This window comes from Urocitellus parryii, chromosome Y, assembly GCF_045843805.1.
Source record: "Urocitellus parryii isolate mUroPar1 chromosome Y, mUroPar1.hap1, whole genome shotgun sequence".
NCBI classification, from domain to species: domain Eukaryota; kingdom Metazoa; phylum Chordata; class Mammalia; order Rodentia; family Sciuridae; genus Urocitellus; species Urocitellus parryii.
In genome coordinates this window covers 18,436,677-18,449,134 of record NC_135548.1, presented here as the reverse complement: position 1 = coordinate 18,449,134, position 12,458 = coordinate 18,436,677, and the positions used below count along the sequence as shown (strand labels likewise).

The 12,458-nt window shown below is 46.2% G+C and overlaps 1 pseudogene; it reads right to left on the bottom strand.

Annotated features, from left to right (window-relative positions):
• Nucleotides 1-394: 394 nt before the first annotated feature.
• LOC144251114 (BUB3-interacting and GLEBS motif-containing protein ZNF207-like) lies at nucleotides 395-1,972 on the bottom strand (annotated as a pseudogene).
• Nucleotides 1,973-12,458: the final 10,486 nt, after the last annotated feature.

Sequence of the window (12,458 nt, the reverse complement as noted above, 5' to 3'; positions counted from 1 at the left end):
ACATTAAGTATTGTTACACATTCAGACTTCCAATGTACAGGTACTTGGAAACAGCCCTCACCAAACTAGGTTGGGGACATGAAGTCCAACAGCATCTGAAATGCTGTGAATGCATAACTTTACAAATAGCAATGTAAGCTTACAGAACTTGCCTTTATTAAGGTGGTATGTTCATGTAATTCCAGCGCCTTCACAATTTAACAATCCAAATTTACTATACTTCACTTCTAAAAACCTAGACGAAACATGAAAAAGAAGCCATACAGTATAAATTGCAACCTCAGGAAAAGTTCCTGCTTTATTATTCCAAATAATTTTTCCTATGTGAAATAAATTTACAATACTTCCTGGTATGTGGGAAGATAATGTTTGTTAAAGTCACAATGAAGCCTTATTGACGGAAGCTCGGCTATATAAACAGCACACCTTGCAACATTACAGGAGGTCTCATTCCCATTGGAGGTTGAGGAGGCCCACCTTGGTTAGTGGGTACCATTGGTGGTCCCTGCCCATATGGTGGCATAGCACCAGGAAGGTAACCTGGCATGCCTTGATGATGACCACCATACTGACCATGAGGTGGCATTGGGGGTCTCATTCCTTGCTGCTGTGGGATGCCTGGCTGTGGTGGCATCATACCTCCAATTGGTCCAACTGGTGGATTACTGATTGGGGCCTGTCCTAATCGAGGAAGATTATGCTGATAATTATGTAACTGTGCCCTTCTCTCTTCCAGTGATAAATCCTCATCTGGATGGATCAACTTACTGGTTGTACTGGTGGTTGTAGGTGTAGCAAGCTTACTTTTTATTGAAGCTGCTGGTTTTGCTGCAGTACTATTTGTTGTCCTAGTGGTTGAAGCTGTAGACTGTGTATAACCAGGGAATGTAGACTTTGGGGGTTCTGTAGTTTTTGCAGGGGTGCTATTTAAGGGCTTGATATCTGTACCAACAGGTCCTTGCACAGCTGCCTGAGCTTGTGCTGTGCTAGGAAACAGAGCTTTAGAAGATGCAGAAAGACTTTATGAATTGGATGAAGCTATACTTGAGCTTGTTACAGGTGTCCCCATCTGTCCAGCACTGGGGAAAAGAGGCTTAGTTACTGGAGGCTGTGGAGCAGGTACTGTTGCTGTTGGTGCAGGTGGCCTATTAAGAATACCTGGTGCTGACACAGCCTGTGCTTGAGTCATTGGAGGAATTCCAGGACAGGGAACGGGTGGGGGGCATACCTGGTGGCATACCAGGCATAAGAGGTGGTATTCCTGGTTCAGGTGGCATCATTCCACCCATCGGCATCATTATGTTTTCACCACAAATTGACTGGGTGTATTTTCTCTGATGATGCAATCCAGGTGGCATGCCTGGCATAACTGGTGGCATACCTGGCATCAGAGGAGGAACACCTGGCATCAGTGGAGGCTTGCCTGGAGGCATTCCTGGTGATCCTGGAACTGGTGGCAGTCCTGGCTGAGCCATTGGAGGGATATAACCTTGCTGAGGTTGAACAGACTGTGGTTGAAATGAAGTTGAGGCTGCAGAGTCATCATCATCATACTCATCAGAATCATCCTATTGCCTCTTTTTTTTTACTCTCTTGTGTTTTCTGTTCAAGAAGTTGTCATCTTTCATCCATATCTTTTTCTAGAATACCTTCCATACCGTATATTTCCAACTCTACGTATGTTCTCCCAGGTATTGCATTCCTTACAGCATCTATTGTCTCTTTATGAACCTGCATGCAATGAATAGCTAAGCCAGGTCCTGTGTACAATTTCTTATGACATATATGGCATTTAAAATGCTTTGCCTTTTTGTGCTGCATAAGGATCTTCTCATCATCAAATCTCTATTACAATACCAGCACCACGGCTTCAGCTAATTCTTCTTCTTGCGACCCATAGCTGTGTCCTTTCGGAAAATTAAAGGGAGGAGAAAAAAGCAGGAAAAGGAGGAAATAAATTGCTCACTTTTCTGACCCAATGGCCACCACCTCGTCCCACAAGAAACCCAGGGGTAGATTTAGTTTCTGCAAGTCAGAGCAGATCAAAAAGAAATAGGGAGTGTAACCACATTTGAGCCATTTTGTAGAGATCTTTCCTGATACATTGTAAACAAGAACAATTATGGTGAGGGTCTGTGGAGAAGCTTAATGAAGATGCATTTGTGTATGAGGAGGTGCCACTATAGTATTTCTGTCTTAATGCTTGAAATATATTATTGCGTGTCCTTCTGGCCCTTTGAGTTATCCAGATGTGTTACCTTTTGCCAATGACTTGGTGCTTCTCTCTTGAATCTGTAAAAATCTTTCTTTGGTCTGAATTTTGGCATTTTAAACAAAGAGCAGCTTCATTTGTGACTGTCATAAACTGGAAGCAATCAAGATTCCCCTAGACAGGTAAACAGAGAAACAAAGTGCTCTCGTCACAGAGTGGACATGACTTGGGATTTAAAAGGGACAAACCAAGGTACCAATAGCGTGGCTGAGTGAGCCACGCTGGGAGTTTGTGTCATTCCATTCACATGACATTCTGGAAGGGCACATTGGCTGAGGCTGGTGTGGGGTCGAGCAGGAGACGTTCTAGGTTATTCTGTGATGCTGTGGTGGTGGATATATGCACCACTCCTTGTGAAAACCCAGAGACCCACCAAGAGTGGAACTGGATGTAACCAAGTAAAATCCAACGTGAAGATAGGGACCTGTGATGGAATGCAGATTGCAAACAAGAATGTACCTGCATTACAAGCACTGAGGATTGAGCCCAGCACTGAGGATTGAACCCAGGACCTCCTGGAGGCTAGGCAAGTGTTCTGCCACACCTACAGTCCAACCCTACTGCAAATGCATGCCACAACCCCGCTGAGCAGGGTGAGGGGAAGTGACCACCTGGAAACTCTGGAGGTCAGAAGAGACTGGAAGACAAAGACAGAGGAACTGTGCAGAGCACGGTGTGCTGGTGGTGACCAGCCCTGGGAGGCAGTGGTGATGGTAGGAGCAGGGTCTCTCACTGGTGGAGATGAGTGACAGATAGGCAAGGGGGAGATAAGGAGAGAAACACTCAGTGACAGAGAACTCCCAAACCCGGGATTGAGGGGGCAGGCCAAAGGGATACAGGAGCCAACTGAAAGTTCCCAGTGGCCAAAGCTGGAACAGAGCGCTGGATTGTAACCAAAGCGCAGTGTAGGTATTCATAAGCACAGACTGAAAAATAAATGACTGCACTCACCCCGCCCCAAAAATAAAATCAAATAAATAAATGGTTGCATGAATAAATAAACGGGGACACCCCCAGGCAGAATGACAATGTCCATGTTCTTGACTTTTATAGGTACTCCCTCCAGAAGGCAGGGCTCAACTCCCACTCCTTCAGTGTGGGTGGCCCAGTGACTTCCTTCCAAATAGGACACAAGGTGGAGCAGGGAAAGCCTGACCCCTCACAAGGTGGTCAATACGGGCAGAGGTGAGTCATGCCCAGGACCTGTACCCCGGCAGGATATGGGAAGAGAGTGACACTCGCCATGGTCTTCCTGCCTGAAACCACAACCCGAGGCTAACCAGGAGTGCAGAAGGCAGCCCCCTACACTGAAGGCCAAGGGACCCCCTGACCAGAATTCCCCCAAACTGCCCAGTCATCAAAACAGGGGGCCCGTCAGTCTAGCAGGGCCTTGGGAGACAGATGACTAAGCAACATGGTGTCCTGGATGGATGGGTTCCTGGGACACAGCAAGGGCAGGGGCAGTGAGGAGTCTGACAGAGAATGGGCTTTCGTTAACACTGTACCAACAGCGGCCCCAGAGAATCGTGAGCAAGAAGGTCACTGGCACAGGGTCCAGGGGACTGCCTGCCCCTGCAACCCTTCGGTAAATATAAGCTATTCTAAAATAAAAGTTCATTTGAAAACACTAGCATGATTTACTTGTTAATCACAAAATTAAATCTGCCTTAAATTTAGGTCTCCAAACTACCCATGACAATTCCACACAAAATTCCAATTTTAAAATACCTTCTAGTGCTGAGGTAGAGGGACATACTCCCTTGTTATTTTAATGCCCTCCTCAGTAGACACGTCGTGGCTCCCATCCAAGAATTCAGTCTCTCTCACATCTGCTCTCCTTCCTGCTGTCCACCTCATCTCAGCCTCCTCTCTCGGCCCTACCCACCTTTCAGTCTCATCCATTCTTTAAGAATACACAGTGGCCAGAGTTATAGCTCAGCAGTAGAGCGCTTGCCTAGCACATGGGAGGCCCTGGGTTCGATCCTCAGCACCACATAAAAAAAATAAAGGTATTGTGTCCATCTACAACTAAAAAATTATATATATATATATATATATACATACTGAGCTCCTAATTTGGATATACCAAATTTGCATCCACTGGGAACCTCAGAATATGGCTGTATTTGGAAACTAGGCCTTTGCAGGTGTTATCAAGGTAGGGAGCCAGATGAAACCATTGGATTGAGTGGTCCCTAAACACAGTGAGAGTTCCCTTGCAAGAAGGCCATGTGTGGACGCCCAGGGGAAGGCTGTGTGAAGAGGCAGGGACCAGCATGATGTGTCTCCAGCTGAGGAGCGCTGAAGACTTCAGGAGCCACCAGAAGCTAGTGGAGCCATGGAGCAGTGCTCCCTTGGAGTACAGAAGGAACTACCTGCTGACACCTTGATTTGGGCCCAGAGAATAAGTGGGCTTTGGTGGCACAGTTGTTTTTGTCCCCACTGTTGCTCTCTCTGAGTCTCCCCTCTCAGCCTTCCAGCACCAGCACATCTCCCGCCATCTGCTTCTGTCCAATCCAGTCTCCTTACAGCTCTGGTCAGAACACCCCAGCAACACTCCTGTCTGCCAGGCAACCAGTGCGAGCTTCATAAAAGAAGGTTCGATGCATAAAAAATTGCTAGTGAGTTTTAAATTAAAGAGGCAGACTCTCATTTACTTTTATTCCCAGCTCCGGGACGGCTTCTCCTAGCTCCCGCCTCCAGCCACCTAATGCGGTGGAGAGGTTTACAGAAGAGACTAGCGAGAGAGGGAGTGCATGCCAGGGAGTGAGCTTTTATTGGGGAACAAAAAATTCCAGGGAAAATCCCATCCAATGAAGGTTAAGGGGGGCAGCATCCCAAGGTCAGGGCCAGCTATTGGGTCTTCGGGGCTGTGGCCAGGCATGCCTCTGCACGGACAAGCCCTCGTACCTGGGACAGGGTGGGAAAGGCTCTGACACGGCTGTGTCTAAGCGCCTCTCTCCCAGCCAGGGAGGTAACTCAAATCACATGCGAGGATGGCCTCCCACACTCCTGGGCCCTGGGGAGCCTGCTGCTACACCTGCTACAGGTGGTCAGTCCAGGCAAAATGCAACCGCTGGAACGAAAACAGTCCCCAAGCGCCTGGAGCTGGGCAGGGTCAGCAGCGTGGAGCACACCGCGTCTCCTGACCAGCACTGAGGCCTGGCCTGACTCCCACTTTACAACCAGGTCTCAGGAGAAGGAAGGCTGGCCTGCCCTCCCCCCCACCCCCCGAGGGCTGGGCTTGAAGGCGTGCTCCTCCACACCTGGCTGCTCGTTCCTTCTTGAATTATAGTTCAAATTCAGCCTCATAATAACCTAGCATTGCCCTTCTCCCTAAAGCAGAAATAGGATTTTAAAAGCCTGTGTAATGAAAACTAAGTGCACACTGCACGGCGTATAAGAAATTTTACCTTAAAATCTACCAGAGTAGCATCAGAAGTAGACAGAACTACTGGAGCTGGGCTGAGAAATCAGGGAAGGATAGAGGGAGAAGGGAGGGAGGGCCAGGGAGCACCCTTGGGATGAGGCTGGGAAGCTCCCGCACTGGCAAGATCACTTCCAGCCACACTCCCCACGTGTGACACCACTGGCCTCTCCCACACCAGCATCACCCCAGCTCCAACAGTGCACTGAACCCTGATTCTGCACGTGATGTCTCTCCAGGCTCCTTTTCTGTCACCAAATCACAAAAGCCTCAGGCTCTGAAGCCCTTCGCATTCTCCCTTAGGGGAAGGAAGGGCAGCTGCCCTCCAGACAGCACGGACTTAGGAGCCCACTGCTGAGGGCCTGGTCACAGCCTGTGGTGCTGAGGGAGGTGGGACCTTTGGAAGGTGGGGTCCAGCAGCAGAAGGAAGCAGGTCACTGGGGGCATCCCCTTACAAGGACATTGTGACCTGACCTCTTTTTGCTCTCTCTTTGCCTGCCGACCACCTTGAGCCACCTTGAGGTGAGCAGCTCCCTGCAGCACGTGCTCACTCTGTGATGCTCTGCCTCACCACAGCCCAAGGCAATGGGCCAAGTGACCGTGGACTGAAACCTCTGAAACCAGGAGCAAAGTAAACCTTTCCTCCTGTAAGCAGGTCACCAGTAGCATTTGGCACAGCAGTGCAAAGCTGGTTGATGGAGCTTCCACTGAACAGGTTCCGCCTGGACCTCGAGGACATCAGGGACTTCACTGGAGCAGCCGTGGCCAATCACTTTCAGAGAAGTGCTCCCTTTGATGCCAGGCAAAGGGAGGCAGGTGGCAGAGCAGGGAGGGGACTCAGGTGTAAGGTCAGGAACCAGGGTGCTGGTGCCTGCTATGTCTCCCACTGGCAGTGTGACCACAGGTGAGGCCCCCTGGGCCCTGCTTTCCTTGCCTACAGGGGAAAGGCTTCCATCTAAATGTTGCTTAGGGAATTTCCTGCTCTGCAGTCCATGCCCCTTCACAGGTGAGAAAAGCCTCTGTCAAGTGACATCTGAGGCTTGCAGTTGAGCATGCTGCATCCCTTCCCGCTGGCAGACTGTCAGGTCTGAGAGGCCTGAGGGACAGCAGCCAGAGCAAGAGGCAGAGCATGTGTGGCCGGTGGTTTCCTGATGCGCCCCACGCTGACCGACAGTGTCACCAACCACCCGGGGTCAAATTCCCTGCAGTCGCACTCGAGTTAGGAGACTGAAAGATCTCTGGCTCTAACTAAAGCATGTCCAGGATGGCAGCAACGGAAACACTCCCCGAGCCGGGAGTGACATTTCTCCTCTCATCTTTCTTAATGGGAGTTTTGGGATATCTAGATTTCAAGAGGTACTAATCATGATGATATATTTTCAAAATCGCAGTTGCTGTAAATACAGAATTTCCAGTATAAGCTAGTCAAACCTACTAAAGCATATTATTATGGGATTAAGTATCAATCTAAAGATCAACCAATCCCTTTACCTTACATGATATTCATAACTCTGTGTATAATATCTGGTACCTACAACTTCCCATTAGATTGAGAAATAAATGTAATTATACAAAATATTATTTTGTCTATGATTATATGTGGAAATCTGAAGTTTAATTTAGTACATTTGACCATTAAGCATCAGGAATCCCTAATTATCACTAGGCCAGGTGGGCCACATCTGTAATCCCCAGTACTTGGGAGGCTGAGGCAGAGGATATAAATAAAATAAAAAGAGCTGGGAAGGAAGTTCAATGGTAGAGCACTTGCCTAGCATGCATAAGGCCCTTGGTTCCATCTCTAGTACTGCCAAAAAAGAAAAGAAAAGAAAGGAAGAATTCCTAAATATCTATTTCAAAATCTAAAAGATGTCCATGTTTGGAATAGGAGAAGGCAACCTGGTTTTGCTAAATTGCACAACAAAATAGATGATTGCTGAGTGCTAGGGAAGATTCCTGTCATCACCTCCACCAGGACCTAGCAAAATCACAGAAGCATTTGTCCTCCCGCCCAGCAACCCCACTTCTAGGAATCTATCCTAAAGCCGTCCTGGCCAAAATATAAAACACCCTCTGCACAAGGCCAAGCACGGCAGAGCTATTTGTAAGTAAGACCGTACGACACTGGCTGAGTAAGCCATGTCCCAACCCCATGTGGAGCTCTAGGCAGCTCTAGAAACTCCCAGCACTGCCCTGCAGGCCTCTGGACACGCCCTTGTGAACAGGGCAAAGCACAGAGGACGGTACCTGGTGCTCACTGCCCCACAAACCTGAAGATGTAAAGCAGGCTTGAACCCCTAACTCTTATTTATTTATTGGTACCAGGGATTGAACCCAGAGGCACTTTACCACTCAGTCACAGCCCAGCCCTAATTATTTTTTATTTTGAGTCAGGGTCTCCATAAGTTGCTTAGAGCCTCAACCTGGTGATTGTCCTGCCTCAGCTTCCTGAGCTGCTGGAATTACAGTTATGTGCCACCATGCCTGGCTTCTTACATCATTAAAAAATATATATTTTTAAATGAGCTTTGCATGGTGATCCCAACAGCTCAGGAGGCTGAGGAAGGAGAATTGCAAGTTCAAAGCCAGACTCAGCAACTTAGTGAAGCCCTAAGCAATTCTGTGAGACCCCGTAAAATACTAAAGTAAAATACTAAAAAGATCTGGGGATGTGGCTCAGTGATTCAAGGCCCCTAGGTTCAATTCCTGGTACCTCCTTCCCCCAAAATTTAAATGATCTAAATGCATAAGTTGAGTTTTAATATATTGATCAACAGGTGGATGAGGCTCTCCATTGTACCATTTTTTAATCTGAATTCTGAGGGGTGGGTATAGTTGTGCAAGAATGCTGTAACATTAAAAATTCAATATAATAAAAAATATGTGGAAAATAGACACTAATGAATTGAATTCATGTCATTTGTTAACAACCTAAATGTCCATCAACTGATGCAAGGATAAACAAAATGTTGCATTTAGTAGAAATATTATTCAGCAATAAAAAGGAACGATGGGGGCTGGGGATATAGCTCAGTGGTAGAGTGCTAGCCTAGTAAGCACTGAAAAAAATAAAAGTGAATAAATACGTAATAGATATGTTACAACATGGATGCACCTTGGAAGGGTTATGTTAAGTGAGGGAAGACAGTGGTGACAGCCCTCACACTGTAGGATCCTGTTTACAGAAGACCCCTGGAGAATGGGAGGACCCACAGGGACAATGGTGTGGCTGCAAGCTACGAGAGGAGCCACTGGAAATGACTGTGGAGGAGGGCGGGTTCCTACCTGGGTGATATCAAGATTTCTGTGAATATTAAAAACCAATATGATAAGTGAAATGCATCTCATATTAAACAAAATTTAAAAATCTGCTGTTAAAGGAATGGATCAGGTAATTAGGGAACATGAAGGCTGACTTGATATTAGAGGATGTAAAGGAACTGTCAGTGTTTAACGGTTACTAGGATCAGTAATTTACAGACTTAGGGAAGAGTCCTTGTAGCCTGGAGAGACATACTGACGTGCTGTGAATCAAGTGACACTGGTCTTGGGTTTGCTTTTAGGTGACCCACCACGGAGAGCAGTGGAGGGAGTCCCTGAGGAGGCGGGCAGAGGTGCTGTCCTGCTTCTGTGTACATTTGAACATTTTCGTGTTACAAAGTTTAAGAACAATCTTGACCTCCGAAGAGTTAGGAACATACTCAATGTTTTCTATAAACAGTGCAAAAAACCTACTAAGCCTGGCAGGGCAACTATTGAGAAAGTGAAAGAAACAGGGTCTTCTAGCTAAAGGAGAGAAATTCTCCCCCTGTAATTCACCATTTTGTGAGGAGAAAGATATAGAGAACATGCATAGACGAGAGAGATAGAAAAGGCCATTTGCTCCCTGAAATTGGTTAACCAGGATAAAGAACTAAGTTAATTATTCATCGATTCCATGAGGGTGAATATCCCCAAGTATTGAACTTGTTAGTTGTACCTACCTAATAAAGCCTGGGGAGAGACCATAGCATTATATTTCTACACAAGGGCGTGCTGAATGTGGTCTATTATATTGGAAATACTTTGCAAATAAAATTAAATCTTGGTGGATAAAAGTCTTATTTCCAGCCATGCAGCTATTCATTTCTTAACTATTTGGTTTGATTTGATTCATGCTAATTTTGAGTTCTATTGCTAAGACACCTGCATAAGGAAGCAGCCCCCTGGCAAAAAGAATTCCTGGAGGTGCTGCCTAGGGTTGTCCCCAGCCAGCTGAGCAACTGGGACAAATTATCCAGGCCTCCTGGAGGCTGCTTTTTCTTCTATAAAAAGAGCACAATAACACCTGCCACGTGGAAGTGTGGAGAGGTGAAATGCGCCAACACATCCAAAATTGCTATTGCAAAGTCCAATCAACAGCAGTAGTTATGAGAATTGTTCTGAAGCTCAGTGTTAAGTTAGGCTAGCACAGGGGTTGGCAGAAGATCTTGGTCTTCGTGGCCAGGGTGGCCGAGGTTAAGGTCTGGGGCTGGAGGGTTTCACGGTCTTGGAACGGCAGGACTCACTTGCTGGCTGACTGTGCCAACTGAAGCCTTTTGGTTCTTTAGTAATTATCTGATCTATTAATTAATAAAGCTATTAATTAATGTAATTCTCCAATCTCTTAATGAGTGGATCCACTAGCTGATATAGCCAATAAAATAGTTTCCAAAGGCACATTAAAGTATTTTAAAAGATAAGCTGCCTAACTATAGTCTGAACGAATGAGCATAATTTAAAATAATATAAACTACTTGCTGGTTCCTGAGTAACAAGAGATAATCCCAGATACATGGAAGAAGAGCAAATTTTAATCTACATTTTACATATAAAATTCCAGCACTAACATGGAAATCAGCCATGCCTGCACACAATGGATCTTTTATTAAGTGAACCCCACACCCTGATCCTTGAGAACACGTGGGAGCCAACCCACCTCCTGACATTGCCAAGAGCCCTGCTGTCCACCTCAGAGTCTGCAGTAAAAAAGAAGTGATTTTTAAAACATTTTTTTCCTGCTTATTAAGGACTAGGTACCACAGAACACTTAGAAACAAACTAAAATTATATAAAAAGTAAAAAAAAAATTTAATCCCACACTCAGAAAAAAAAATATTACCAACTTTTGGTCGACTTCATTCCAGTCTTCTCTGCATGACTTTCATCTCTACTTGAAGTGATAGTGTATTCAATTCTATATCCTGCTTTTGACTTAAAATACCGTACAAGTGCTTTCCTTTTATTACCAATTCTCAGCATTTTCTAAGACTGAACAGGACGTATCCATATGGAAGTAACCGATTTGGGGCCTGCCCTGTTGCCAGCCGGCTGGCCCTATTGCTTCCCATTCGGGGTCTCCACTGTGCACAGCTCTGCAGGGATCCCTGCATCCCTCAAGCATCTGCTCTCTCCACATCGCAATAGCAGCATCTACAGGGTCACTGTGCTCGGCCAGCAGCGAGACCCCCACTCCAGTCACGTCTCTGAAAAACAATAATACGAGCAGGAACGTTAAGAAGATAGGCCTCGGGCTGGTGTTGTGGCTCAGCAGTAGAGCGCTTGCCGGGCATGTGAGAGGCACTGGGTTCGATCCTCAGCACCACATAAAAATAAGTAAATAAAATAAAGGTATTGTGTCCAACTACAACTCATATGTATGTGTATGTGTATGTATGTATGTGTGTGTGTGTGTGTGTGTGTGTGTGTGTGTGTATATATATATGTATATAAAATTTTAAAAAAAGAAGAAGATAGGCCTCCATAAACTTCAAACTACTGGGTTATCTCTTCTCCACTATATGGTAATCCAAGGTCAGCAAAATGGGGACACGCCGAGTGGAACAAACTGTTCCTATGGTCCATGAGCCCCCAGGCAGCACTGAGGCTAGCGAGTATTAACTGCAGGCTAACAGTCAAGGACACCACCGCAAAGACGGACACATCAGGCACTGGCTTCCAGCTGAACCACCTGAGCACTCTGAATGTTCCCTGGCTTCTAAGGCAGCCTCTTCCTTTGTGGTGCAACCACCCACGCTGTCACCTAGGCAAAGAACAAGGATACACACCTGCAGCTCCAAACATTGAGCCTAGAGTTTCTGTCAGTTAATCTTGGGGTTGGGGGAGTCCCTTAATACTTAAAGCTCAGAATGCCTGTGTCCAGCCTATCTCAAAGCTGTAATAGGAACAAGAGCCAAAATATTGCAAAATGATAACAATAACAGAGGTCAAGCATCCCTCATCCAAAAATCCAAAATGCCCCCAAAATCTGAAACTTTTTGAACACTGACATGACACCACAAGTAGAAAATTCCACACATGACAGGTTGCAGTAAAAATGCAGACATGCAGAATCACTGTAGAAAACTGCTACCACCTGGATCTGGAGTGGCTCCCCAAGGCCCTGTTTTCATGGACTGTTCTCAGCTTGGGGCTACTGGAAGATGTGGGCCTAGTGGGAGGTGTTCTGGTAAGTGGGGGCACATTTTTTATCCACTCTGAGGCCATGGTGCATGCAGTGTCACCATGATGTGCTGCCTTCCCACAGGCCCAGAGCCATAACACTAGTCAATCATGGACCAAAACTATAAGCCAAAATAAAACTTTCCTTTTTATGAGTTGACTGTCTCAGGCATCTGTACAGCTAATGGAGAACTGATTAACAAGATGACCTTCTGGTACATAAGGTGTTTAAGAAACATACATAAAAAAAAGAAACATACATGAATTTTGTTAGGATTC